The sequence below is a fragment of the Bombus pascuorum genome, chromosome 7 (genome assembly GCF_905332965.1).
Source record: "Bombus pascuorum chromosome 7, iyBomPasc1.1, whole genome shotgun sequence".
NCBI classification, from domain to species: Eukaryota; Metazoa; Arthropoda; class Insecta; order Hymenoptera; family Apidae; genus Bombus; species Bombus pascuorum.
Genome location: NC_083494.1, coordinates 1,832,849 through 1,859,189, shown reverse-complemented (window position 1 = coordinate 1,859,189; position 26,341 = coordinate 1,832,849). Strand labels below are relative to the sequence as shown.

General features: G+C 36.4%; 1 protein-coding gene and 2 long non-coding RNA genes across 4 annotated transcripts in view; 2 read left to right on the top strand and 1 right to left on the bottom strand.

Annotated features, from left to right (window-relative positions):
* Positions 1 to 26,341, bottom strand: part of LOC132909054 (uncharacterized) — a 517,795-nt gene that overhangs the window by 2,777 nt on the left and 488,677 nt on the right. The window lies entirely within an intron of this gene.
* Positions 1 to 26,341, top strand: part of LOC132909026 (CCR4-NOT transcription complex subunit 6-like) — a 464,578-nt gene that overhangs the window by 161,741 nt on the left and 276,496 nt on the right. The window lies entirely within an intron of this gene.
* On the top strand, positions 21,976 to 23,491 carry LOC132908752 (uncharacterized). Its single transcript, XR_009658413.1, has 2 exons — positions 21,976 to 22,718; positions 23,059 to 23,491. It is a non-coding gene; the product is annotated as an uncharacterized LOC132908752 (long non-coding RNA).

Genomic DNA, 26,341 nt, shown 5'->3' with positions numbered 1-26,341 from the left:
CGAAGTGTTTGAGATGGCATCGCCGGTGGCAGACGTAGGTCGGTGTGTGTGTTAGTCAGCAGTAAGGGCATCGGCGTGAACCGTGCAATCTCTTCGTGAGGATACACTGACTGAGAGAGCAGATTTATAGAGGTTCGACGTCCAACTAAATCGCTTTCGCAAAACTGTACCGATTTGTGCGAGGAGGATTGCCCTTTAACTCGAGCGGCTGGCTATAATAAGCGTTGAGGCCGTGTCGAGGCACATTGTGGCATTATGGCGAAACCTTTCGTGATATGTCACGAGGAAACCGACGAACGGGACCGCATTGCACTTCTAGGCTGCTTATATCTCTAGCTCTAGGTGTATACGTTCGTTTGATCAAGCGAGAGCTTTGTGTCTCCATTATTGTTTCTTCTCTGCGATTTCTCTCTGTTCAGCCTGTCGTGGCAGGTTGTTCAAACAGAACGTTTATTATTTGCAACGAGATATCTGCTTGTGTCGCTGGCATTGATAGCTCCTCGTGGGTCACAGTACTCACCGTTAAATTGGAATACTGCTAATGACGCTCCACCATAGGCAGTATCGTTCAACGTTTCGCGACATTTAGGCCGGTTAGATAAACTTTAATTGCCGCGATAAAATGGTTCTGATCGTTTTGTACCGAAGGATTATCGCCGCGTCGATATCGGCGGACTTGGTTTTTTTCGAACCTGGCAAGTCTTCTTTTTGACCTTATTTTCTGTAGCAGTTTTATGAGCTTTGCATTACCTCGATTTCATTCGCTTTTTCAAATCGATCCGTGTCGATCGATCTGTTCCCAGCTTTGCTTTTCACACAGTGTATCGACACTGTCGTTTAGAAATATCCCGACATTGATCGATTACAATTTTTTCCCTCTTCATTATACATGTCTCTATATGCTACCGCATAATTTATTATTTACACATCGCTGCTTACATCAACGTCCAGAGTTTTTGCGTCAGTTTAGAAGAGTCTCTTGAATCTAATCTACGATTCAGAAATTAGACACTCCGAAGATAGAAACTGTTTTATAACGTTTGACAGTCACAGGCTTCGTTACAAATTCATTGCAAAGCCAGCTTCATTGGCTATTAAAAATTAAATTTTATTGGTTCGTAACAAATTATATCTAAACTTGAACTGGTAGTTGGTCTACAATTGAGAATGAAATCTGAACTCGAACCTGAGCTTGGCCCGTGAAGAATAAAGTCTAAACTCGTACTTGAACTTCCCTCATAAAGAATAAAAGTCGAACTTAAACATGATCTGTATCTAAGAACGAAATCTAAACAGTCTGAGTCATCTGTACTTTTCTGACGAAATTAAAATACACCTTGTAAGGAAATATTTCTCAGAATCAATGACTGACTTTGTCCGCATCTGTCCGTGTATTTATGCTTCTTGAAGACATCTGAAAGGAATACGCTACGTTAAAGTATACTGTATGCTAAAACATGGGATAATGGGCAAAGGATGACGAAAGAGTCCGCGTCATTGATGAGGCGACGAACCCGTTGTATTTTGTAGCAGGCTCGTTTCTCTTGGAAGCGGCAAACCTATTGAATCGATTTACAGTCGCAGGTTAACTGAACGTTCTCAAATAATGTCGGTAAAATTTGCATTTACGAAGCATAGATTTCTAAAGCGTTTTTCTTACGCTCTTGTCAAAGGTAAACAAGCGTTCGGCCATATCAAGGCGGTAAAATATGTTTTTAATTGTTAATTACGAGCACGTAGGAAATATCAAAACTAATATCGCCTTGCTAACGCTAACACGCTTAGTCAATCTTCTACCGCACATTGACGCTATACGTCTGTCGTTTCGAAAAGTAATGACCCTGCTGCTAGATGCAAGGACCTTGTCATCTCGTCGATGGCGCAGACTCTTCCGTCATCCTTTTGCTATGCTTTGTATGTAGAAGACTTTCGCGTAGCGGTACATATATCTTTGAGATGCTTCGGAAAGCATAAATACTCGGACAGATATCAGACACTGATTCTGCAAAGTATCTTTTACAAATATAAACTTGCCTGCATTTTATCCCCACGATCTTTGACTTAAATCTCCCGAGAATATTAAATTAATGCTTCGAATCGTAGTTTCATCTGATTTGAACTTCTGCTGTGAGTTTTATTTATCTAATTAACGGTGGTGCCAATTTACAAGGTATTTCGATGACAAGCTTGCTCCATGACTGTGGACAACTTTCATCCATAAGACGTATTTCGAACGAGCCGAGTGATTCATTCTCATTCTTATAAACGTTCTTCTGATCCATTCACTGTGTGTAAATAATTACTTCACTTATCTGACTTTGCTCATAATTCATAATTCAATATCAAAGGACAGTCGTGTTTTCGTTTTAAATCCCATACACAGCAGAGACCATCTGGGCGGATTATTTTTGCACGTCGTGAGTCACGCTGATTCTGTGTTTTGATTTTATAGCGTTGGCTTGGATGTTTACGCGCATTTTATATGAATCACTTCGCGAAAGATTTGAATCGCCTGTTGACGAATCTTGGTAGATTCTTGATCCCCTTGACACACTCGAGAGACTTTGAGAGTTTCCATAAGTTTTGAAAATTTGATCGGTGTTCAAAATGTATTTACAGTAATCCAAACTTTCTCGATTTTAATATCTCATGTCACTGATACTGTCCGAACGAAAGTAATTAAGAAGCTTGTGGGATATTGAGTACTCATCGTGCTTGCGAAATCTATCGAACCTATCGATATTTTCAAACCTGTCAATACTTTCCAACCTATCAATGCTTTCGAGACGATCGAGGCTTTTAGGATTTCCAAGATGATCAAGACTTTCGTCACTTTAAAGATTTAATCTATCAAGGCTTATCAATCGATAAGACTTATCGAGTCTTTCAACAGCCTGAAGCTTGGAACCCTGATTTTCGAATTATGTCGTTATTGCAACAATATGTGCAAAGACAATTTACGATATAACGATACGTAGTGTATGAAAATTATTTGTTAGCATAGAAATGAAACGGGAAATGAAAAGTGGGATTCGCAGCGAATGTTAAATAGTCGTGAGATAATGTTAATCTAATTTCCTGTGTTTCTTGTTGCAGGTAAGTCACTAGCGTGTTTGGTTTCGAGAAACGCAGCCACGCTCGTTTCTTCTGCTTCGAGGATTCCGCGATCACGAGTAGATGAGCGTGCAATAGCTACCGACCAGTTTAACGACCCAGCATGCTCGTGTCTCGACGTTAATGGATCTATATCCTTAGAACCTGTCATTTCCTGCGTCGGAGAACTCATCGTCCAGGTGCGTACGTACCCAATTTCGATCGATAATGTGTCATTGTTGCAGCAAATGAGCCATATACAATCCAAATTCCACGTGGTTCGAGTGTTTCAGATCCCATCACTAAGAGCATGCTTCTCACTAACGACGACACTGTCGCTTTAGTAATTATATACGGCGCTATGCTCTCGCTCGTATCGACCAGAAGTTCAATTTCTTCTTTCTCTGATAATGCCACACACAGGGTGTTCGCACTATTACTGGCCGGCGTTTGTCTTGTAAATGGAGCGCAAAGGAACGAAGTGAAAAAGGAAAAAGTTTTCTATGACCAATATGATATCGTATATCATCTTTTTCTATTTGCAATATTTTCCAGGAAACAGAGGCAGCCATCATTTTTTTTTTTTTTTTTTTTTATAAAACGCTGTACGTTCTTTTGTGTCACGTGAAAACGTGTGCCAAAACGAATTCACTCATGTGTCGTACAATGGCTGTCAGTGTCGTACGAAGTCCATAATAATAGAATTATTTCGAATATTATTACGTGCCAGTTGTTTCTTGACAAATGTGGAGTAAAAGTTTCGTATAATCTGCTGGTACATGGTACATCTCAGCTTGCCGAATGATATTGTTGAAGGCTTCTGCTAATATTGTCCGAGATATTAATACCCATGCTTGGATATCGCGCTCTGATAGCAAATAACGACGAAAGATTAGTCACATTTTACGTGCTGGACCGTACCACGAAGAAATTCTGGTAAATACATCGGCAGATAATATTCGAAATAATTCGTTTAAAAATTAAAAAAAGAAACTAAAAGCAATTAATTCTTATTCGAAATAAACTAACGTACGGCATTCTATTGAAAAAATCGAAGGTTCGTTTCTTGAAAAATATTGCAAACATGTATAAAAAATTGCTGCGCGATATTATATTGATCGTAGAAAACTGTACAACTTTTAACTATTTCATTTGTTTCTAGTACTTTCCGTTTACAAGAAAAAAGCTAGCTGGTAATAGCGCGAACACCCTGTATATGGCGTTATTAGAAGAAGGGAAAATTGAACTTTTGGTTGATACGAGAGCATAGCCGTATATACAGGGTGTTCAGTAAGCGATGGTGCAATTGGATGAGGAATGATTTTATAAAGAAAACTAAACGAGAAAATAAGTCGGAAATATAAAATGAACATTTTCCATATGGCGCTTCCTTTCCAAGAAAATCGAGTTTGCAAATTTGACGGGTATACTTGCGCTTTACTAGTTCCAGACTGAACAGGAGTAAATAAAATCGACAGGAGATTAAACTGCGCGTAAAAGTAAGTAAAAAATGTGAAATAAAATTTTCTCATAAGATGCTTTGCCTTCGAGAAAAGTAGATTTGAAAATGTACCACGCGTGTGTACTAGATCGGTTCTTCACCAAACACGTTCAAGCTTTATTTCCTTGAAAATGCGGTCTTAAACGAACAAGTTTTATTTTACATTTTTTACCCATTTTCACACATAGAGAAATCTCCTGCTGATTGATTGTTTACACATATCTAATCGCTACTTAGCCAAGTTCAAGTACACCCGACACATTTTCAAACTTGATTTCCTCGGAAACGAGGCGTCGTATGAAAAAATCTTGTTCTACATTTTCGACATATTTTTTCACCTAGAATCACTCGGCACCGATTTGTACCATCAGTTACAGGACACCCCGTATAGTTACTAGAGCGACAGTTTCGCGGGTAGAGCGCGCATGGCCAGAGTGTAACGCACCGCGGTGCTCGTACAGTTTCCTCGCGAATAAACGCGTTTTAATCCTCCCGTTTCGTATCGTATTACGCGTACGAGAACATCGGCTTGTGTCAAAGAAAATCAAAGTGACGAACAGAGGAGGCACCCTTTACCTTAATCAATGTTATCGCGAGATTAAACGCAGTTTGGCTGTGTGTCCAAGTTGACGTGGAGCAGATGGGCTTTTGGCCTTGGGCCCTTTATCCGGCAATCCCCAAACCCCGGGTGTCACTCGCATGACTGGACATTGGTCGCCGTAGCCAGTTGTAAAGTGTCCATTTGATGTTCATTCGCCTTCTATTCTCGTCTCTGTTGAAACCTCATACGCAATATGCGTGTACACTGTAAACTACAGTGAACCGATGCTCGCCGCGCTGCTCGTTCTGTAACTGAACTATTGAAATCGCCTGCTACTAGATATGCAACGTGAAACGATCGTTTCGACATTTAACCGTGAAGGAATTAACGTTTTTATCGCATTTGTTTGTACTTGCTGAGCGAGACATACGCTCCTGAATAAGCGCGCCGAGGCGAAGGTTAAAAAACAATGTTCCGCGTATATCAAACGCAAAAATAGATCGCGTAAGATAAACGCGCTTTGTTTTCGTCCTTAGCTTTGTACGATCTGAATGCAGTGCTTCGTGATACGTATCGAGATGCCTATCGCAGAATATTTTTATGAATATATCGTGTTCATTATAGTAACCTTATGAATTTTCGCTAGCATTCTAACGACATTGCAACACGTTTATTGCAACTATATATTTCGCGAGAACTTGGTATACAGCACGAACAGTGGTCTTAAACGTACAATTAGCGTTGAAGATTATATTCTTGCTATATTTTGTGGTTTACGAACTGATCAAGGACCAATGTTTCATTAACGCGACAACGACGAAATTTTAGTCGATGCTCATTCTATTGAATCTATATTGTAATTGTAAAAAACAATTCTAGAAATTCGCACGATATTTTTCTATTGGTTCTACTTCCGTGTAAGTGCTGCGGCTTTATGAAGTTCGAAGAAATTGAAATATTTTACGACTCAATAAAAGGAGCTATTTTTCTTCACATTATAGAACTTCTTTATGTATCTCTGATTTTTAGTGGACTTCTGTATCGTATCTATTATTTCGACACATATTTTTATATCTCGACAAACTTACTTCATTCGTGTCTTTTTAATAACGTTGCACGTACACTCTACACGTCTGCGCATTATTTCACATTGTTTGGTCCTCGTTCGGTTAACAATAGCGAATAATTGACCGTTCAAATATTTTGCTAGTTTTTCGAGTAGAGTCTCGTTACAATGCTGATAAAATTTCAAAACATTTTGTGTGATAGATACATAGGAAGTTTTCTAAGAGTGTTGGGATAGTTTGGTGAGCCACTGTACGTGTTGAGGTTTACGCCTGACATTTCGACTATAGTTTATGAAAGTGGAAGAATTTGTCGTTCCGATAAAAACTGTACGAATATATCGAGAAATTGTGCATTTTTACTGTACGCGTAGCAAAAAGAGAAGGGAAAGTAACGACAGAGTAAAAACGTTACTGTGCTTTTGTTTCATATATTTTTACAATAGCTTGAGGTACCTTTGTACCTGCCCTTTTTACGCGGGATTAATGAAAATGTCATGAACAAACATAGGTTAACATGTTAAAACGCTTATGAATACAACCATAAACAGTCAAATGAAAAATTAAAAAACTGCAGAACGGAACAAAAGGCAAAGGTGGTTTTGTAAAGTCGTCAATAAATTTAATGATATTAATAAAGTAGGGCTATTAAATAACTTTCTGTGGCAAGAATTACCAAATATTATTTAGTTTACGTTGAACACTGTAAAAAGATATCGTTCGAACATTAAAAATTCTCAATTGGCTTGATTTCATAAAAATCGATTATATTTTAATTATATTTTGGTGTTACGTTAAGCATCATTTGTAACACGTTCGATATTATAATATTCGCGTGGAAAAGTTTTTCAATGCTAGTGACTGGGGTCTGCAGCATAAAATGAACATTTATGTAGAATAAATAGCAATTTATATTCAATATCACTGGCATGAACGTTATAATTTGGCTTTGATGACTGACTTTCCTTTTTTACTTTTACTAAAAAGAATATGGAACATTTTTCTAAGGAACATATCAACTGTCAGGCATATTTTTGCGCTGGCTAAATATTAGTCGCACTCAATAAAGATTAATTGCTGTCAATAGGTGATTGATAAACTGCCTCGCACGGCATAGGTTCTTTTTGTCCAAACTTTTTTCTCCAAAAATTCATCGCACAAAAATGGTTGCGGAATATTCGTTGATCCATGAAAAAAAGTATAGTATTGCCAGTTAAACTATAAATGATACCGAATATAGTTTATGAAAACTAATACATAATATTTGCGTATAAATTACATTACTTCTTAAAATATAATTAGCTTTACTATTAACTTTAACTTGTGAATTGCAGTTATTAGTCAATGGCATATTAATTTTTATCAAGACACCTAATGGATTATTCATTGCATTATTTCTACACTATTTACGATCAATCGTTATTTCCAAGCAATAAATCTTTCGAGGCATGCTTATAGGTAATCTGTTATTAGAAAACCAGAAATGAATTAATTGTTAATACATCTGCATTGCCTTTTTATAGCCTGACAGATAAATATCCCGTAATCACGAAATCTTATCCCCCTTAACACGTTATTGAAGAGAACTTTAGACTCGTGTTAATTAAGGAATCCACGTTCGTATGGTATGTTGTAGGTTACGTTTGCCTAATGCGAATATTCTGAAGCGGATCTGCAACTCTCGTTACAGTGAATTTGTATTCCATGTAATAATTTATTCTTACGTATAGCACGCTCGGCAGGTATCAGCCTGCGCGATGCGTTCGGTAGAAAATTAATTTTCATTAACTTGAAGCTGCGATAAAAAGTGTTATCTGAAATATTTTGTTATCGATTCGAGCAATAAATTTTTCATACGCGATTCACCGCGTTCGAAGAAAAGCACTGAATAAATAAATAAATCCAGACGATGTAACAATTTTTTTAGCGTTACGTTACACTAAAAAAAAAAAAAAAAAAAAAAAATCTAAACCTCAAAACTAGACGAAAATAAGATAACTGATTCGATCAGTTGGTCTGCGAACTTGCACAAGTTACAGGCTTCTTAGTTGGAAAATTAGAATTTGGAAACTCACAATATTTGTACCTATGTTTTTCGATAAAATAATGTGTGTAATAAATAGTTATAGTTACAGTAATTATATTTTATGTTGGTGCTTATCAAGGTTTAGAAACGATTTGACGTTGCACTCAATCGGTGTTCTCATTTCATCCAAAAATAAAAGAATTACGTGCAAAAGCTTTCGATCAGCGTCTTTATGAGACTTGCAGGTTAAAGAAATTACCAACTGTGAAACTATTATTTTAAAAAGTCGGGATTCATATTTGTAGCCAGAATGTTCCGTGGTACAGCAGTTACCAGGCTTAATCAGCCATTTCTGGCTCCAGATTGCAATTTTGTCTACTCTTTGCTGCTTATCCAACTCCTTTTCATTCTTCCTAGTCTCTGCTAAAGCTCCTTTCGTGTTCAATTTGGCATTTTCTTCTGCCTCACTTGTGCGGTGCAAATGCTTCTCTTGGCAATACTTTTCAGTTTCCTCTGAAATACACCCTGATTTTTCCGAGACCTAGAGATCGAGCACACACGATTCTTATTAATGTATGTTGTTATCGTCGCCTTTATGGCTGTTTCAAGTGGTTCTATTATACTCCTCCATATCTCTTATTCAAATTTTTCAAAACTATTCTCCTTCTATTTATTCACGAAGCTGTAGGGAAATTCATCTGTTTAGAAATCTTCGTATTACATTTTTTAGCTCCTCTTTTTAAAGAGGGAAGCAGTCTATTAAAACATCAGCATCTAATAAAAATCCAATTTCTGGCTAATTAACGTAACTTCTTCCACCATCAGTTTTCAACGCTTTGAATGATAGTTCTTTATAAGACAGTTATTGTTCTTTTTTTCGTGAATATTTATTATGTTTCGTCACAAAAATATATTACTAATTTTTGAACATATTATACTTTGTATTATATTTTACTGCAAGTTGGCGCTAAAACAAGGTGCAGAATGTTCAAACGTAGAGAGGAACTTGTACACTTGTTTGTAAACTCGTTTTACGATATTTTTTATTTTGTTTTTTACAACTACTGTCGTTCTCCGTGCTTTTCTTGTATCTTATTTTGTCACACTTTACATGCTTAAACGTTATTTATATGACGTTAGTGAGAAAGAATTTTAGAAACTTTAAATAACTAAAATGCGAAATATGTATAAAACGCGCTATCAAGGTTTTTAGGTCCTTTGCACACACGCTGACATACCATGTGAAAGCAGGATTTAGAAAGCATAACTAACAAACCATGCGTTTAGAGAGTAGAAAGAGAATGTATTTTAACACTGTCATATAAAGGAAAATTGGCATCCGTATTTTTTTGCAGCTAGTTGATGACTAGTTTCTAATAGACATTTTAACTGCCACTTAACTTAAATTTATTCCGATTCGTCTTTCCGGATGTCGACTTTCCAGTAAAAGAAATCTCTGACACCCGCGATTCGACATAAAACATATAACTTAGAAAAAACGAAGCTGGCACCCCGCTGGGGGTAGCCACCCACATGCTATATTTATTTTTATTTTATTTTTTCACCAATAAGATATAACTCTTTACCTAATGTCCATAAGGACAAATTGTAAAAATCCAAAATAAAATAATAATAATAAAAAAAAACCGCGATTCGACGTAAAAAATATAATAAATGATATGAACAAACGAAAAAAGGTAGGACGGATATAAGATTTGTATTATAAAAAGTGTGTAAATGGCGCGATTGAATTTCGAACGAATCAACGCGTACAAAAGTGTCTATATGATGATTAAAAAAGTATTAAAATCGAGAGATCAATTTCGCAGTTGATCGATCGATTTCATGCTTAAATGGCTTTAACCATGCTTTATACGTGTTCCCGAATACATTACTCTGAAAACCATCAATATTTCGCGATATTAATCTCTATTTTTTACCGACCATAGTGTCTCACGTTGTTCAATCTCGTTCGAATTTACACAGACTGACCCACATTCTTCGAGAATGTTAAATAGATTCGTCTGGATTTCGTCAGATATATCCGGGTATTTTTCAAACCAGCGAGAGGCAAATTCCGAAAGTTAATTGCATTTTTTGCAGTAAATACCGTAATCGTAGTAATTGATCGGTTTCGCCGCAAGAACGTAATAAATGTCATCAGCTTGATGAAATATATCACTTGCACAGTGGGTAGAAAAAATGGACGAAGAAAAAGGCAGTAGAATGTTAGAAGTGCTTGGTGAAAATTTCAATTTGATTCTCACGGTAATGAATGTTAAGTCCTGGGATTATTGATAATTCGCTGGAGGAAATATCGGTGCTCACGGGTAGTTTCCATCGGGTAGAAAATAACGCCAGCCGATGCGTAGGGCTGGTAAACCGATTTATTTATTGATTTTAACTTGGAACAGACGAGCGTACTAAATCCTGCGAACGATAGCCCGGACAGCTCGTAACCATATTCGCATCCAGATACTTTACGACACGGATCCATGCTATTTATCTTGACTTCTACCTACCTGGTTGTTGCAAGACACGGATGGAATTCGAATTGCACTCTCCTTCGCTCGGGCGAAGAACTTTCTAACGGTCGAGGGAGCATAGCTCGCCGCTACTGGAAAATCTGCTGGTGAAGCTGACGGAGGAAACTATTACCGGGAGTCCCTTCGTCTGCTGGCCTTCCTGACCTTTTTTTTTCTTTTTTTCGCCACATCGTGAAATTTCATCCGACTGTAAGAACCAGCGACGCGACCAAGTCCAACTGTACAGCATCGCGCGAAAGTATTCGAACGGTTGCTTACTGTTGTCGAAACTACGGCTAAGTCAAACCGCAACGATGTTGGCTCTTCACAATCACCGTACTTACTCGCGAATTGAAATTGAATTTCGAAAATCCACATATAATGACAAAACTGGCGCTTGTAGTTGCTATACTTTACACGACTATCGTGTCACTTGACAGAACTCTTCATCTCTGAATCTGCAGAATCTCCTTGAGAGATCGAGGAACCTCCAGATCATTTCGTTTTCGAATTATACGACAGCCTAAGAAGGATTTTGCAAACGGAGGGATTCTTCGTGTTAATACAATGATACAGTGATATTTAAACAGCAAACGTATATATTAGTATTTTAGTAGTAGTAGTAGTAATTTATTTGATCTGGACCTCGTGGCCAAGAAACGCGACTTGGCTACAACTTTTCCAACCACATACGCTTCTTCACCCCATCTTCTTACTCATCCTCCCATACTTTGTTCTTGCGCTATACTTAATCTGGACACTACATACTAGGAATCTGCGCTGGAAGTTCTTCCTGTTTCAAAACTATTACTTCCGCCAGTCACGCCTACCGCCAGCCGTCTGTTCGTTGCACCTTTTGGTCTTTAGGATTTCTTCCACCATTCCTTCCCGTGTATTCTTTCCATCCTCTTTTCCATCTTTCAGAATCTTTTCCATACTTGTGTTTATTCTTTCTGCTCCTGCGTAGTCTTCTGAATGCCGAAATAAATTATTGCAGTGTCTTCTAATATGTAACGCAGATCTACGTTCCAGCATTTAGATCGCATAAAAAGACAGCAAGTGTCGCTCCTAACTATTAATTCGTCGTCAAGTTGCACAGTTTGGTCAAATGCTAAAACTAGTTTTTTTTTTTTTATTTTATTTTGGTTATTTTACAATTTGTCCTTATGGACATTTGGTAAAGTGTTATATCTTATTGGTGAATAAAAAACAATAAAATAAAAATAAATATAGCAAGTGGGTGGCTACCCCCAGCGGGGTGCCAGCTTCGTTTCTTCTAAGTTGTATCTTTTATGTAAAACTAGTGTTCAGATGCAGACACTTGAGCGCTAGTGCACTGCTAAATTCGAATGAAATCCTCCACGCAAGGCCCGCTTCGTACTTTCAACAAAATTACAGCGATAGACTTCGATAAAGAGAATGGAGAATTTCTGGCAGAGTGCTCATCGCGTTCCGAACCTGTTCCACAAGTATTCGCTTCTCGAATGTTCGCAAAGGGTTTGAATCTGTCGCGTTTCAATCAAAAGTGCTGTTCCTTTGCCTCAAAGTACCGGTAGAGTATCGGGATCTAATCGGTTGCTACTCAGAAATACTTGTTACGTACTTAAGCCTACTCTTCTCAGAAAGTAAATACTCGTAGAGTGATCGAATCTGATTGAAAGTGCTGCTTCTTTCCTTCGAATTGCTCGTAGAAGGCCAACGTTCCAAATTACTTGCCACATAATCGAGTCTATCCCTCTCAAAGTGCATACTTGCAACGAAAAGTGCTGCTTCTTTTTTCCGAATCGCTTACAGACGTTGTGAATCTAGCCGGCCATTCTTATAGAGGGTTTGGATTTAATAGGTCAGCCTGAGACGTGTTTCAGCCTATCGCTAATAATAAACGTGGCAATATCGAATGCCAGACACGAATCAGTCGAATCGAATCGAAGGGATTGCAACCGGGAGTAATCATTAGCGAATAGGTCGCTTCGTTTCGTCAACGTTATTCCGTTCTGGCGATCTTTCCGCGCGATGGAATCGCGGTAGTAACGAACGGGATAATTGAAATTATCTTTTGAACAGAGGAGCGTGCGGGAGGATAAAACGGGACAAAGCTGTCAGAGATACGCAGGGAAAACGCTCGAGCAAGCTATTAAATTATACCGCGAGATCTCGTTTGTACAGCCGAAAATTTCTCTCGCCGCGACCAGCTGAAACTTGAAAGATTACCTTTCCGATTGTGAATGAAAATGCTGCGGGGAATTTCGGTAATTTTCTAGAGAAAAAACCTTTAGCCGCGCTGGTTCCCAACGAGCACAGATTTAAGCGCCAGTGGTTCGTTCGCGGACACAGCTCGACATGTTCGTTAAACGTATATTACATGGCGCGGATATCATTTACAAAAGTTGGATGATAACCTAGGAGCGAGCAGGATAAGTCATAAAGGGTAGAGCCATCGCGGCATTTATCAGCGTGCGAAAATTAACGTCGCGTTTTCGCGAGACCAATCCACAGATTTGTAACAAAAACTTTTAATTGAGCAGTCGTCCCCGTGCGATATCATCAAATTACTTCTGACCTACTTGCTCTACTTATTAAACGAAGTGTAATTTCTGTAGAAAAACAGTATAGGCGGTGCGTCAGACATTCCATTTCGCGTGTGTTTCGGGTGTCTTTCAGGAAAATAAGCGATTGCTACTTAACATTGCGCGCAATTTCCACGAGAAGAAAATCGACGCTTTCTTTCAGTTGCTTCTTCCACCGTTTAGCGAGGATTCAGCGTCTTCGTTCCTTTCGATGAAATACTACGATAGAGCTGCGAGTTGCGACACTATGCGAACGTTTCACCGATCAAACGTTTTGCTACCTAAACTTTCTACATATTATCGGAACGTAGAACTTGCTTTATGTGGACTAGGTAATCGCGTAGTGTGAATTTTATCAGCTTAATTAATTTAAGCGTTTCCTTTTTATACCATTGATCGACCTGAAATTTCCTGCTAACTTGCGAAGTTTCTCAACTACGAAACCAGCGGGCATGGTCCGTATCGAATTTCTTAGTTTCGCGATTATTATTAAAATTGTGCAAATATGGGAATATATTTGCCATTAGTATATATCTGGTAATATTAACCCTTTGCACTCCTATGTTTTTATGTCAGCAGCTGCTTTGTCGAGTCCCAGTCGACAGTCTTTCAGTCCCACTGTTTTTGTGAAACGAAAGAAAACCAGGATTGCATCCTGGAGATCGTTTCAAGATATATCGTATGTTAAAAAATTACAAAATACAACAATAGTGTGAATAAAATTGGTATTTAAGTGAATTTGTTTCTTCGTTTATTTATTTAAATTGTCTTATTTTTTAGTTAAGGTAAATTTCAAATAAAACACTTGAAAGCGTTGGCAGCTGTTGGTAACGAAATTGAAATAAAATTTGGAGTGCAAAAGGTTGATATTTCATTTTATCGAGACAGGAAACACGATTAGATGTTTTCACATTCGTCATTTTCTACTTTTACTTTTACATCGTACAACTATTTAATTAGCGAATTGTACCATAGTTAGATATCGACCATCGATGGTTCTAGAGTTAAAAACGTAAAAGGAACGTATCGAAGATTTCGAACAGAGCTATAGAAATCATGTGGGAAATCTTTCGTTTTGCTACTAAGGAACTAAGGAAATGTTAAAACTACGTAAGAAGTTGAATTTGTAAAATCTGCTGTTGCGTGGTAGAATTAATAGCATAGAGATCAAAACTCGGGAACGCGGAAAAGAAACCAACTTGGCAGAACTTGTAGTTGAAACAAAGTTGAAGTTGAAGTCGACGAGCAGGAAACAGTATCGCGGCAGATAACAGGAACTGTTACTATGTTGGCAAAGTATCCGGATGTGGGAAAGATAGCAATAATTAAATAATGCAGTATACAGTAACTTCGGTAAGATAGATGCAACATCAGTTTCAAGTCTTTAAGATATCGCGAACAATGTTTCAATTTCTCGTCTTGAAAAAGAAGAATTCAATGTGAATGGAGATACGAGTAAGGTGAGAAAATGGACTCGTTCTTAGATAATTTAACGCACCATTGTAAGTGTTGGCATGTATCGGAAAATTTACGATTTAGCAGTAATAAAAATATGAAATTCGTAATTTTATGTCACGTTCTATTTATTATATACGTAAATATTATTTCGTGTAATCGTTTCTGCGTTATTCTATTTTACATATTCTTTTAAATATTAGGTCGTGCGAAAAGTTTCTTTCCTTTTATAAGGAAATAATGGATGCACAACATTTTTCGTTTATATTATTTTATTATTTAATTTATTTATATTATATTATTATATTATATTATATATTATATTATTATTTATTATATTATATTATTTTATTATGATCCATTTTGTTCTATCAAAATAAGGATCACGACGTTCGACAGATTAGGTTTCATGTTTGTATAAAGATGCGTTGTTGTAAAACACGTGTCTGTAAAAGAACAACCTAATAACAACCGTGTCTTCTTGTTAGTTCAGAGTATTTGAGGGTCTGCTGAATTATTTTTAATTTTAACAAAATACCTACTGTAAATAGCATAAACGTTACAAATATCGCAAGGAAGAATAGAATAATCCAAATGATATTCAGACGAATCGTTTTCCTAGAGCTTAAGAATTATATAAACCGTTATAAACAAATTATATAAATTTTCAGTGAATATTCATATGGTTTCATTAGAAAAGCATGAGAAGAGTTCTGAAAGCTCGAGCCACGATCTAAGCATCGAACGTTAGAATATTCTGCACTCGTTAACATTATAAGAACTATATAATAGCTAAAGTTTTAAAGCTATAAAGCTTTTTAAACTCGATTGCATATCTTGTAGGGATTCTATGTTTCTCACGCGTCATTTCGTCCGCATCTCTACCAGATCGAACCCTCTCAGTCTCTGCGATCGATTGCATCTGCGATGTCTACGTTTGTCTGTAAAACAGTGAGAATGTTTACTTACTCAAAGGCGATGTATAATGTAGAAATTTTTATTCATAGTATCTCGAAGAACCTCCACATACTGAGGTATTTTAAAAATAGAACAATAAATCTATGCGTGTATAATACGTATGAGAATTCGAAAGCACAGATTTAATCGCTAGCGAAATGTAATTTCCAATTTGAAACCCAATAAATAACCATAACTACTTCGTAGCGAGCACTTTCTTCTTACATCTGCATTCTATTTAAATCTCCGCATATTGAAAAAAGGAACATTGGACAGAGCCAATCAACGATCTAGACTTCCACATATTCACATTCCTAATTATACATATATATTTGTTTTAGAAAATAGGTAATATCGTAGAATTATTTATTTAAGTCTTTTAACGTACATAATCTTCGCTGAAAGAAGGTCGAAGAGGAAACATCCTACTGATTTGTCAGCCTAAAAAAGAGCTATCCCGAGATGGCATAGCGCTTTCTAACTCACCCTAGCACGTAAAAGTTTACTTAACGTCCATCGAACAAATTATAAAGTTGCATGAAATATAAAAAGAGATCAGAAGACCAGCGAAATCTACCAGCAAACGGCTTATATTTTACACGTACGTCGAGGAAACTGAGCAAGGAACGTTTCAGTGATCTGATCAACTAGGACACTCGATAATCTACGAGCAGATGTATCTAACTCTAAGCTGTGGATTACCAGGAATATGTATACGAGCTATTACTGCACCTCGTTGTACCAATTTATCGAATGTTCTCACAAGCAAATTGTAAATTATCTTGTGGAAAATTGTTGAAGTGGTCAACACTTCTAAGAGAACTCTACATCTGATCTTTTAGTTTTCTCAAAGATCTGCGTCGAAGGCAAACCATAAACTGTACACAGGCAACGTTGGCTTCAAGCTCATTTCAGTTATGACTGTGGGTAGCACTGCTAGCGTGCGGATCTGGATCAGCTCACATTATAAAATATTTTAAAATATACATTTTCTACCTTACGATTTATCCACGCGTTCCTTTGTATTCACATACATCTAATAACCTGAACAGAAACGAAGATAAAAAATCGTTAAAAAAAGAGGAAAATAAACGAGCACGGAAAAGGATGTAAAAATTGCGATCATTTTTATTTAGTAGAAAGGTGTGTGTGCGTGAAGAGATTTCTGGAAGATCGAAAGGGCCAAAGTGGATCCGCTTGTCAGTCTAAGCGTCTCAGCGATTTCTTCCTAATACCAACGTCGTGGGCGGAAGGGTCGTTGAATAGGACATAATAAACAAGCACAGGCGCGCAGCATCGATGGGGCGGAGATTGAAACGTGTTATACGGGATACAGGGTTTTGCGGTATGCGAAGAAGGTCGCTTAACGGGGCGGCTACGTTCGATGACGTAGAAAAAACATTATGTGACAGGTTGGCCGCTTTTATAACCAGCGCGATGTATGTGTTGATGGTAGAAAAACGTACTGGAAAAAGGACACATTCACCGTATACGGCTGGGAACGATGTGTAGGAAAAACCGATACCGTCATTTATCTCGTTCACTCGCTGAACAAGTTTCGGAAAATCCTGTTAGCGAACAACATTGCTCCGACTTACGACTGAACTTTCTATCAAATTTATGCATACTGTACCTCCAGATGCACTTCTTAACGTACGTCATTTCTATTCTTGATATCGGCCTGTTGAAGTTGCTTACGGCGATAAATACTTGCCTACTTGCACTTTGATACGACGCGCAACGTGCCAAGGTCGAAGTTTAGCGCTTTAGGTGCTTAATTAAGCATCGAGCCAAGAATAGCTGCGTTAATTATGAATCTTGCACTCGTAACTTAATATTATCGTAACTGATATCTTGCGCTTAAATATAAATCAAAATATAGAAAATTAATCATTTTACTGTATCATTTGTTGTGATAAATCTTAGTAACGAAACGGGCAATAATTCGCTAGGAATATTTGCTTGTTAGTTACGTTAAAGCAGACGTGATTTATCCAACATTGAGAATATCGCACGAGCAATTAAATTTTGAAACGTTTCGTATCTACGTACATTGACAGTTAAGTTATATATCTAAATTTAAAAGAATATGGCTTCGAGAAATCTACGATCGAATAAATCATTATTTTTTTTAATCATTCAGATACCAAATTTAGATTATTCGCGGCAATCACACCATTTTTTTAAGTATTACGTAGATGCTGAAATAATCTCGGTTCGTGCGTTGTTCATAGATAACGCTGTTTTCATTAAATAAATTATGATGGATTCAAGTAGAAGCTGGCCGGACATAATAAAGTAATAACTATGCGAAGATGTACTATTCCAGTAATACGTAAAAATTTGCATACTTGGTGTTTATTTTACACCGATCGAAAGAAGAACACATTATTGTACGTTAATGAATTTAAAAAAGGCACATACTAATACAAGGTCGCGGAAACAGCTGCACGATGATATAACTATATGTAAACGAAAGAACAGGCCAATGATAACTTACCTATTGAGTTTTGTTTTAACGATACATATTTTCTTCGAAGATCAACTACGACGATATCATCGAATCACAAGTCACACGTCGAGTGACAAATTCACAAGTCGAGTAAGCTATCGATGATTTCACAGACTCTAACGATCAACGATTCTTTGAAGAAGCGTAGCATAATCAGTTGGGATCATTAAATAATTATGATTAAATGGAGAAGAGAATTTAATTAAATAGACAACACGTAGAAAATAAATGAATATATTAAAAACGTTAGTCGACAGAATTTGCCAGCCTACCGAATGTTTTACTTTTTAAAGTTAGATCTTGCTCTTTCTTGCGTTAGATATTTCTCGTATTCTTTTTTTACGTCGTACAATTCTTCGAAAGGAGAATTGAATTGGTTCGCGCGTCCAACAATTAAGTTGTTATCAAGCGTCGGTTGTGCTTTCGAATACTGGACGATCACGTCGGTCAGCACTTTCCCCACAGTGCGCACGTGTACGAATGAAGCGAAAACGCCAGTGTCAACAAAACAGCGAAAGCAAACGGAAATTACGTTGCTCTTCTATTCTATCCTACAGTGTGCTTCTTCTGTTTCACCGAGTTGTTCAATTTGCTCCTGATACAGCCAAACATGGTACTTCTTAAGATACAGCAGTGGACAAAAGCTCGAGACAGCTCTTCGATCAATTATTTCTTATACTATATTGCATAGATATATTAGCTTGTCCGAAAAGTTTCTTTCGCTTCATAAAGTGATAATGGATGAACAACAATTTCTGTTTTATATTATTTTATCGAATTAGGTATGGTCCATTTCGTTCTATTTCTATTATTATGTTCGTGTATATTTCAATAAATTAATATAAATCAAAAAACATTGTGCGTTTATTATTTTCTTATAAAACGAAAGAAACTTTTCGGACAACCTAATACTATCGAAGACTATTACAGGGATACTACCGAGTTTCACTCCGTTTGCAGCATATTAAATTCATCAGAAAGTGACACTTCTCCCTGATCTTGTACTGTGCAATTCACCAAAGCAAACCGTAATTATAATTTTCAACAGTTGCACAATCGAATATGGTTGTCTGGAAAGTTTCTTTCGTTTCATAAAGTAATAATGGATGAACAACAATTTCTGTTTTATATTATTTTATCGAATTAGGTATGATCCACTTCGTTCTATTTCTATTATTATGTTCGTACATAATTCAATAAATTAATATAAATCAAAAAACATTGTGCGTCTATTATTTTCTTATAAAACGAAAGAAACTTTTCGGACAACCTAATACTATCGAAGACTATTACAGAGATACTACCGAGTTTCACTCCGTTTGCAGCATATTAAATTCATCAGAAAGCAAACCGTAATTATCATTTTCAACAGTTGCACAATCGAATATGGTTGTCTGGAAAGTTTCTTTCGTTTTATGAGGAATTAATAGACGCACAACGTTTTTTGTTTTATATTATTTCGTCGAGTTACGTACGATCCATTTTGTTCTGTTGAGATAAACACCGCGACATTTCACACACTTGGTTTCACGTTTGTACGAAGGTGCACTGTTTTAAAAAACACGTTTGCGAAAGAAAGACGCTTTCCGGACAACCTAATACATATTCTCTTCTTTCGAGACACGCGTTCTTCGAGTTCAAAATCACGAAGACATCACCGAACTAACGTTCAGATCATTCATAGCACAGATTTCACTTTGAACGCTGCTAGTATTCCGAAAAAGATCCTTTTTAGATAAACGGTGGATGAGTGCAGCCCATCCTTTCTCTAGTTTTTTACGGGGTCTACCACTTTCTGGTTTACCTTAATAGCATCCACCTTTTTAAATGCATACCATACCTGCTTACAAGCTGTCTCAGATCTTCCAATAGTATTTGTTGTTTAGACAAATGCTCTTTCCTTCTTCGTAATACAACAATTTTTCTATTTGCTAATGCACGAACTTCTCTGTCCTCTCGGCATAGATTGCTAGCTCTGCTCGCGTCTCTCGTGCAAGTTTAGCAATTGTTATTATAAATTCAACACGTTATACGTGACAATTGTAAGAATTATCATGACAATTGTATTAAACAGCCTTGATATTGCTCTATTAATTTCAAGTACCACTTAAACTAACGCGGTAGATACAGCATCGAAGGTTTCATGCTCATCTTTTCAAGTATAATTCATGTTCCGAATATCTCGTGGTTGTTTGTAAAGAGAGTCTATATCCACGCGCTGTTTGAAGCTTTTAACGCAATTCTCTCGCGAAATATTCGTTATTCAAGAAAGTATTTCAAGCAGAAAACGTTGTTTCGAGGGGGACAAATATAAATAATTTAAATAATACAATAATTATTTAATTACAATAATATATATATTTTTTTAACTTAATTTAAAAATAAATATAGTATAAATTAAATCTAAATATAAAAAAATATATATATATTTAATTTATAAATTTATATATTTATAATTAATAATTATATATTAATATATACTTATACACATGATAATTAAATTTTTTACATTTTTTTTTCAATTTTTTCCAATTTTTTTAAATTTTATATTTTTAAAATTTTTATATTTAAGGTTCAATTTAAAGTATTTTTTTGAAAAAAAAAAAAAAATAAAATGGAAATTAATTATTCAATTATCTTGTCTACGTGGACATGCCTCTGATATGTCGAGGCGATCTTCGATCTTATAAATGGAACTATATCTGAATTCCACAGTCATACTGTATTAAATCTACTTTTTAAAAAAAGAATGTTTTATTTTTTTCTAATATAATAACGTAGAAATGAAATTACGCGACATTTCATTTGTAACTCCTTTTCAGCCAATTCTCATTACCGAACTCTATTCAATTCATATCGTAATCGTAAGAAGAAATTCTAGGGATGTTCTTGAGAATTGTGGATCTTAATCACCGAAATAAAAGTAAAGGAACACTTAGATTACACTTAGAATTTATATCAAAATAGTTTCAGATTTATTTAATGTGTGATTTACAGGATCTTCGTCGATATACATTTGCACGCGTCTCAGCACTCTCTTTGCCTCACCATCTTCTATACCATTCATCTGCTTTTCGAGACGCTGTGCACACACTCATACTCACACACGTGTGTCACTACTACGCGGCTAATCTAGTCCAGCACACAAAATTACACATATCTCAAATATTTTTTATCAGCCCTACTTCTGTTTAGGTTGTACACCTCTATGAAGTTCGAAGAGGTTGACAAACTTTACAGCATAACGAGACAAAATCTTCTTTTTCTACCTCTGATCTTTAGTGGGCTTCTACATCGCATCTATAATTCTCATACATTTTTTCTATTTTAATAAAACAATAACGTTGTTACTTAATTTATATCGAACACATTCACACGTTACTTCGTATTCTTTGGTCCTTAAAGAGTCAAGCCCGTATCTTGCTACAAGATCTTGAACAAATCTTGTTCTTGCAATTTTAATCTGCTCTTCTCTACAATTTTTCAGCGTGGCTTAATACACTGGCTCTAGTGTTCAGATACATACGTTTTCACTTAGGGTGACGAATTCTTCCCATAATAATATTTTGGTCTTCTGTATACATACAAACGTGATTGCAAGGACAACTACAAACTGTTGGTTATTTAGTCTCCACGTATGACATAGCGCGATGATCCATCAACAAGGCAGTCGTCTTAAGCTTTCGCCCGCTACCGTAGTGCTGGAAAAAGAGAATAACACGTAAACCTTCTCTCCATTTGGGTTTTCCATACAAGTATAAAGGACACAGCGTAATTGGCGCAGGGACAGTAGTTAATGCCTCGCTGCTAGAGGCAGAAAAAAATGATCTCGCTAACGTTCTTCAATCACTACATCGTTCGCCGCTTCGGCTGTTTCGCTCGTTACCGAATCAGGCTGAAATAACATCGGAGCGAAGTGCATTGGAAACTGTAGATCGATTCGCGGCAAGTGGAATCGGCTTTTGAATCTCAGCTTTTAATTGTATTGGCTTTCGATATTTTTCACGTTGTATTTTCTTGTATCTCAAAAATTACCGATGCACCGACCATTTCAACTGTTTACATTCCCAATGTTCCTCTCGGCGATGTTCGATCGCTGTTTTACCGTGTTCATCTTACGATCGCCTACCTGTAAACATAAAACTGTGAAAGTGTAAAAATAAATTGCTAGTTTCATCTGGTGAAAACGAAATGTATTACTCGATACCGCGTATACGATTTCTCTGCATTACATTTAAACGATCGTAATAATCGTAATTGCTATTTCTCCCGTCTGCCAATTACAGGTAAATCTTCAAGCTATTTTTCATTTTCATCCGTCGTGTTAAGATATTCTTGTTTAGTTACAAGCAGACATTCGAATAAAAATTCAACAAAAATACACTTATCCGAGTTCCCTTCTGTGTTTTTCAATGAGTATTTGTCCTTTGAAGATTGGAATGGAGAAAACCACGAATCACATCTTCTATTGCTACATGTTGGAATACAACGATATTTCACGCATAGGCATAAGTACCCTTACACAGACACCCACACAGGCATTTAAACAGGACACTTACACAGGTCATACTCATTACTGTATAGAGAGTGGGGTTCAGAGTATTTAAGGGATCATGGGTTACTACCTAAGTCTAGTCTGAAAGTAATTGGCCAACAATCAACAATTCTTAGATACGTTGTTAATTATATCACTCGCTTGTATACATCAGGTTCTGTAGCTCTGTTTAATAAACATCACTGAATATTATTTCATCATAAACATTGTGTTTTCCACAGGTTATTAATCTTAACTTCAAGATTAAATTCTAACATTACAGGCAAGTCGTTTCAAAATTTAGCAAATTAACGACAAATCCCAAGATCACTGGGAGCCTGATTTTTCCTCGGTATGCAATCTCATAAATCTACAGTTTATCGATCGACAAATAGCATAATTGAACAAAGAGTACTTACCTAAACATCGATAATTATAAAGTTTATAGTCCGTTGAAAATCAGATCAGGAAACACGTGTGTCATATCTCGCTCGTGCATTAAGCCAACCGACAGCAACCGATGGCTGCATTGGGAAAATTTTGAACAGTTTTGAAAATAATAATAGGTTCCAGTTTTATTCATTTTATTGAATCGCTGTCGGGTCTGGCCTACTTATCATTTTTCCCCTGCGATCTCCATTGCATCTTTTCTCGATATTTCGCTCTCGTTTTCTAGACCCAATGAAATTGGCTCGTTAAAAAAAATAAAAAAGAAATGCGGGCGCGTGCACACGCCGCTTAATCCATGGAAGATATATCATAATAACGTATCAAAAAGGCGGAGGTAGCAAGAAACCTTGTCCTCTAATATGAATCATGGAAGCTTAGCCGTAGACCGGGCGAAATCGTTCCATTGTGCGCGGCATGTACTCTGAGTTTGCGGCGTACATGCTTGCGTCCACGTATCATTATGTGAAAACCTCGTGGAATCCGCGAACAATAAGTCTCGGCTGTGTGTGCTGAGCATGCTAGAGGGAGAACGTTACAATAGAATTACTGGGCTACGCGATATTGTTAATAACCTCGCCGCTCGTTCGGCCGCCAGTATCCTCCATATCCTGTACTTGCACGTCGTTCCATGGTGTTTATCCATTCCCGAGGCTAAGCAGCGTATTCGATGTTTCGCCAACCGCTTCGTCTACTATTTCATTGCGCTCCATATCATTGACTTGCTATTAGAAAACCTTTCGCTTCTTCGTTCATTAAGTGCTATGTGTTACGTCCGTAGCGTAATAAGTATGTCGTAAAATGGCACGAATAGAGAAATGAAGTTGTAGGGAAAAGTAAATACCATGGAACGTCGATTATCCGAACCGAATCGTGTTTAATTGCGGGATAACGAAAAATTCTAACTTTTTACAAAATACGTGTCTTTCTGTCGTCTTTCTTCTCCCAATCCAACTGAGCTACTCGATTGTCTATGCTCTTTACACTTTTCTTTCTGTTTCTTCCTCTGATTTATACGTTGACCTGACGACTATCTCCGATATCGTTTGTGGACATGTCGTGTTCTTCAGAATTTTACACTTTTGTTCTTTAGTATCACAAATGGTCGATTACCAATAGCACGAAACGCTATGGGTTTGCGTAATGAATTGGCTAATCGAGAAAGAATCCTCACGAATATTTCACACCTCTTTTGAAACGCTAATGTTTTGACATATTGGTGTACAGTATAAAAATCAACTGACAATGGTTGACAGTACACACAGTGTACTAGCTTGTGTCTCACAGACAAGTGTATGTCCACGATATTTGCTGAGATAACTGGTTCTACTGTAATTTGTTAGAAATTGTCATTGGAGAAGTATCATGATCAGAGCGTGGATTTTATGGATTTATAGATTATGGGAAATCTAAAGATGCAAAAATGCACAGTTTTAACGACCTTCTACTGGATGAAACTTCCATTTCTGAACATAAAAGGTACTTTTCACAGTCTCTTGTTATGTGAAGTAGAAATACACGTAACCAATACTTGCTATTTCCAATTATTCCAGAAGATAAAGATGAAGAAACAGAGACAGTAAGAAAGAAATTCAATGTGAATTCTATACCTATTCATGCAATTTATTTAATAATTTTTTTTTAAGTATGGACTTAAAGTAGAAAAGGAAACGTAATATTGAAAAACAACAAGTAGACTAAAGTTCAAATTCTACAACATTCAATATATTATTATGTTTATTAATTTAATGAAAAAATGCATCATTCGTTTAGTTCTATGAGCTCATGTTCCCTATTGAGTTTGATTCGAAATTTTAATTAAGAAGGATATTTAAAAATTCGATACGTACGCGTATTTTCTAGTTTAATTTACTGCTGGCCATATTATGCAAGCGCGTGTATGAAAATATTACATAATTTGCAAATATTTTTATTTGCAAATTATTATAGCAAATGACGAATGAAGATTTCTAGGATAATAATTTTTGCGATATATCTATAGCTAATCAAGTATAATTTACTAATAGATAAGTGATCAGATTTTGCTTCTATTGGTAAAATGCTTTAAATTAATTTAATTTATTAACTTCCAGAAAGGAAGCATAAATATTTGAGCTATTTTGATTAATAATCTGTATGCAAGTAGAAGCATAATTTTGGCCATGTTACCACAAATATTTAATGGAAATATTAATTGTAACGTAAACACGAGCAACTCTCGATACTTTTATTTTGGAAAATTTGGTATTTCGTATTTATTTTTGCATTTATTTTTTTTAAACCTGTATAGGTTTATAGTATTTTACACTGTGAAACGTAGATGTATCCTAGGTATTAACAAAGTGTTGCAATCACGTAAACGGATTTTAACCTGCGACCCATAAGCCACCGGTGATTTCCACTAGCGACGAAAATAATAGGCTAAAGATAAAAAACGAAATTTTGTCAGACTTTTCCAATTATTGCCCTGTACAGTTTAATATCGAAATGTAAGTCTCCTGGTGAAAATTCCTCGCGAACGTTGTATTATATCTCTCTATGCGTGTACCGTATTAAAGTACTTCTCCGTAAGTTACAAGTACGATTTTCTACGAATTCTCTGACAATTAAATTAAAAAAAAATTCAATTGGAGAATGAAAAATTAGATTATTAAAAATTGTTCGGCAAATGGTATATCTGTGTATGGTATGCAAAGTTCGAATACGTTCGACGGTATCAGCACATCAATACCTCAAGACTCGATACGATCCCGTTAAGTATCGCCAAGTATCGGATACATTCACGTGCAACGTAATACATATCGCGTTTGGGATATTCAAGTAACCGTCGTCGAATTACGCTGGAATCAGTAAGTTGTTCTTTATAAGCTTCCACTGGTAACTTAACCTTTTCATTGAGAACGTTGCATCGATGACAGTCGAGCACGTTTATGACAATTACCTCGGCTCGGTTAATAAACGTCGACTACCCACGTTATGAAATTTTTCAGGATTATTAAAATAAGATGTAATGAATTTCACGGACTGAAAAATATTTGATAATATAGGTGACGTAGTTAATATCGCGAGAGAAGACACCTGCAAATATAATATAATATTTTGCAAAAATGAAATCTTTT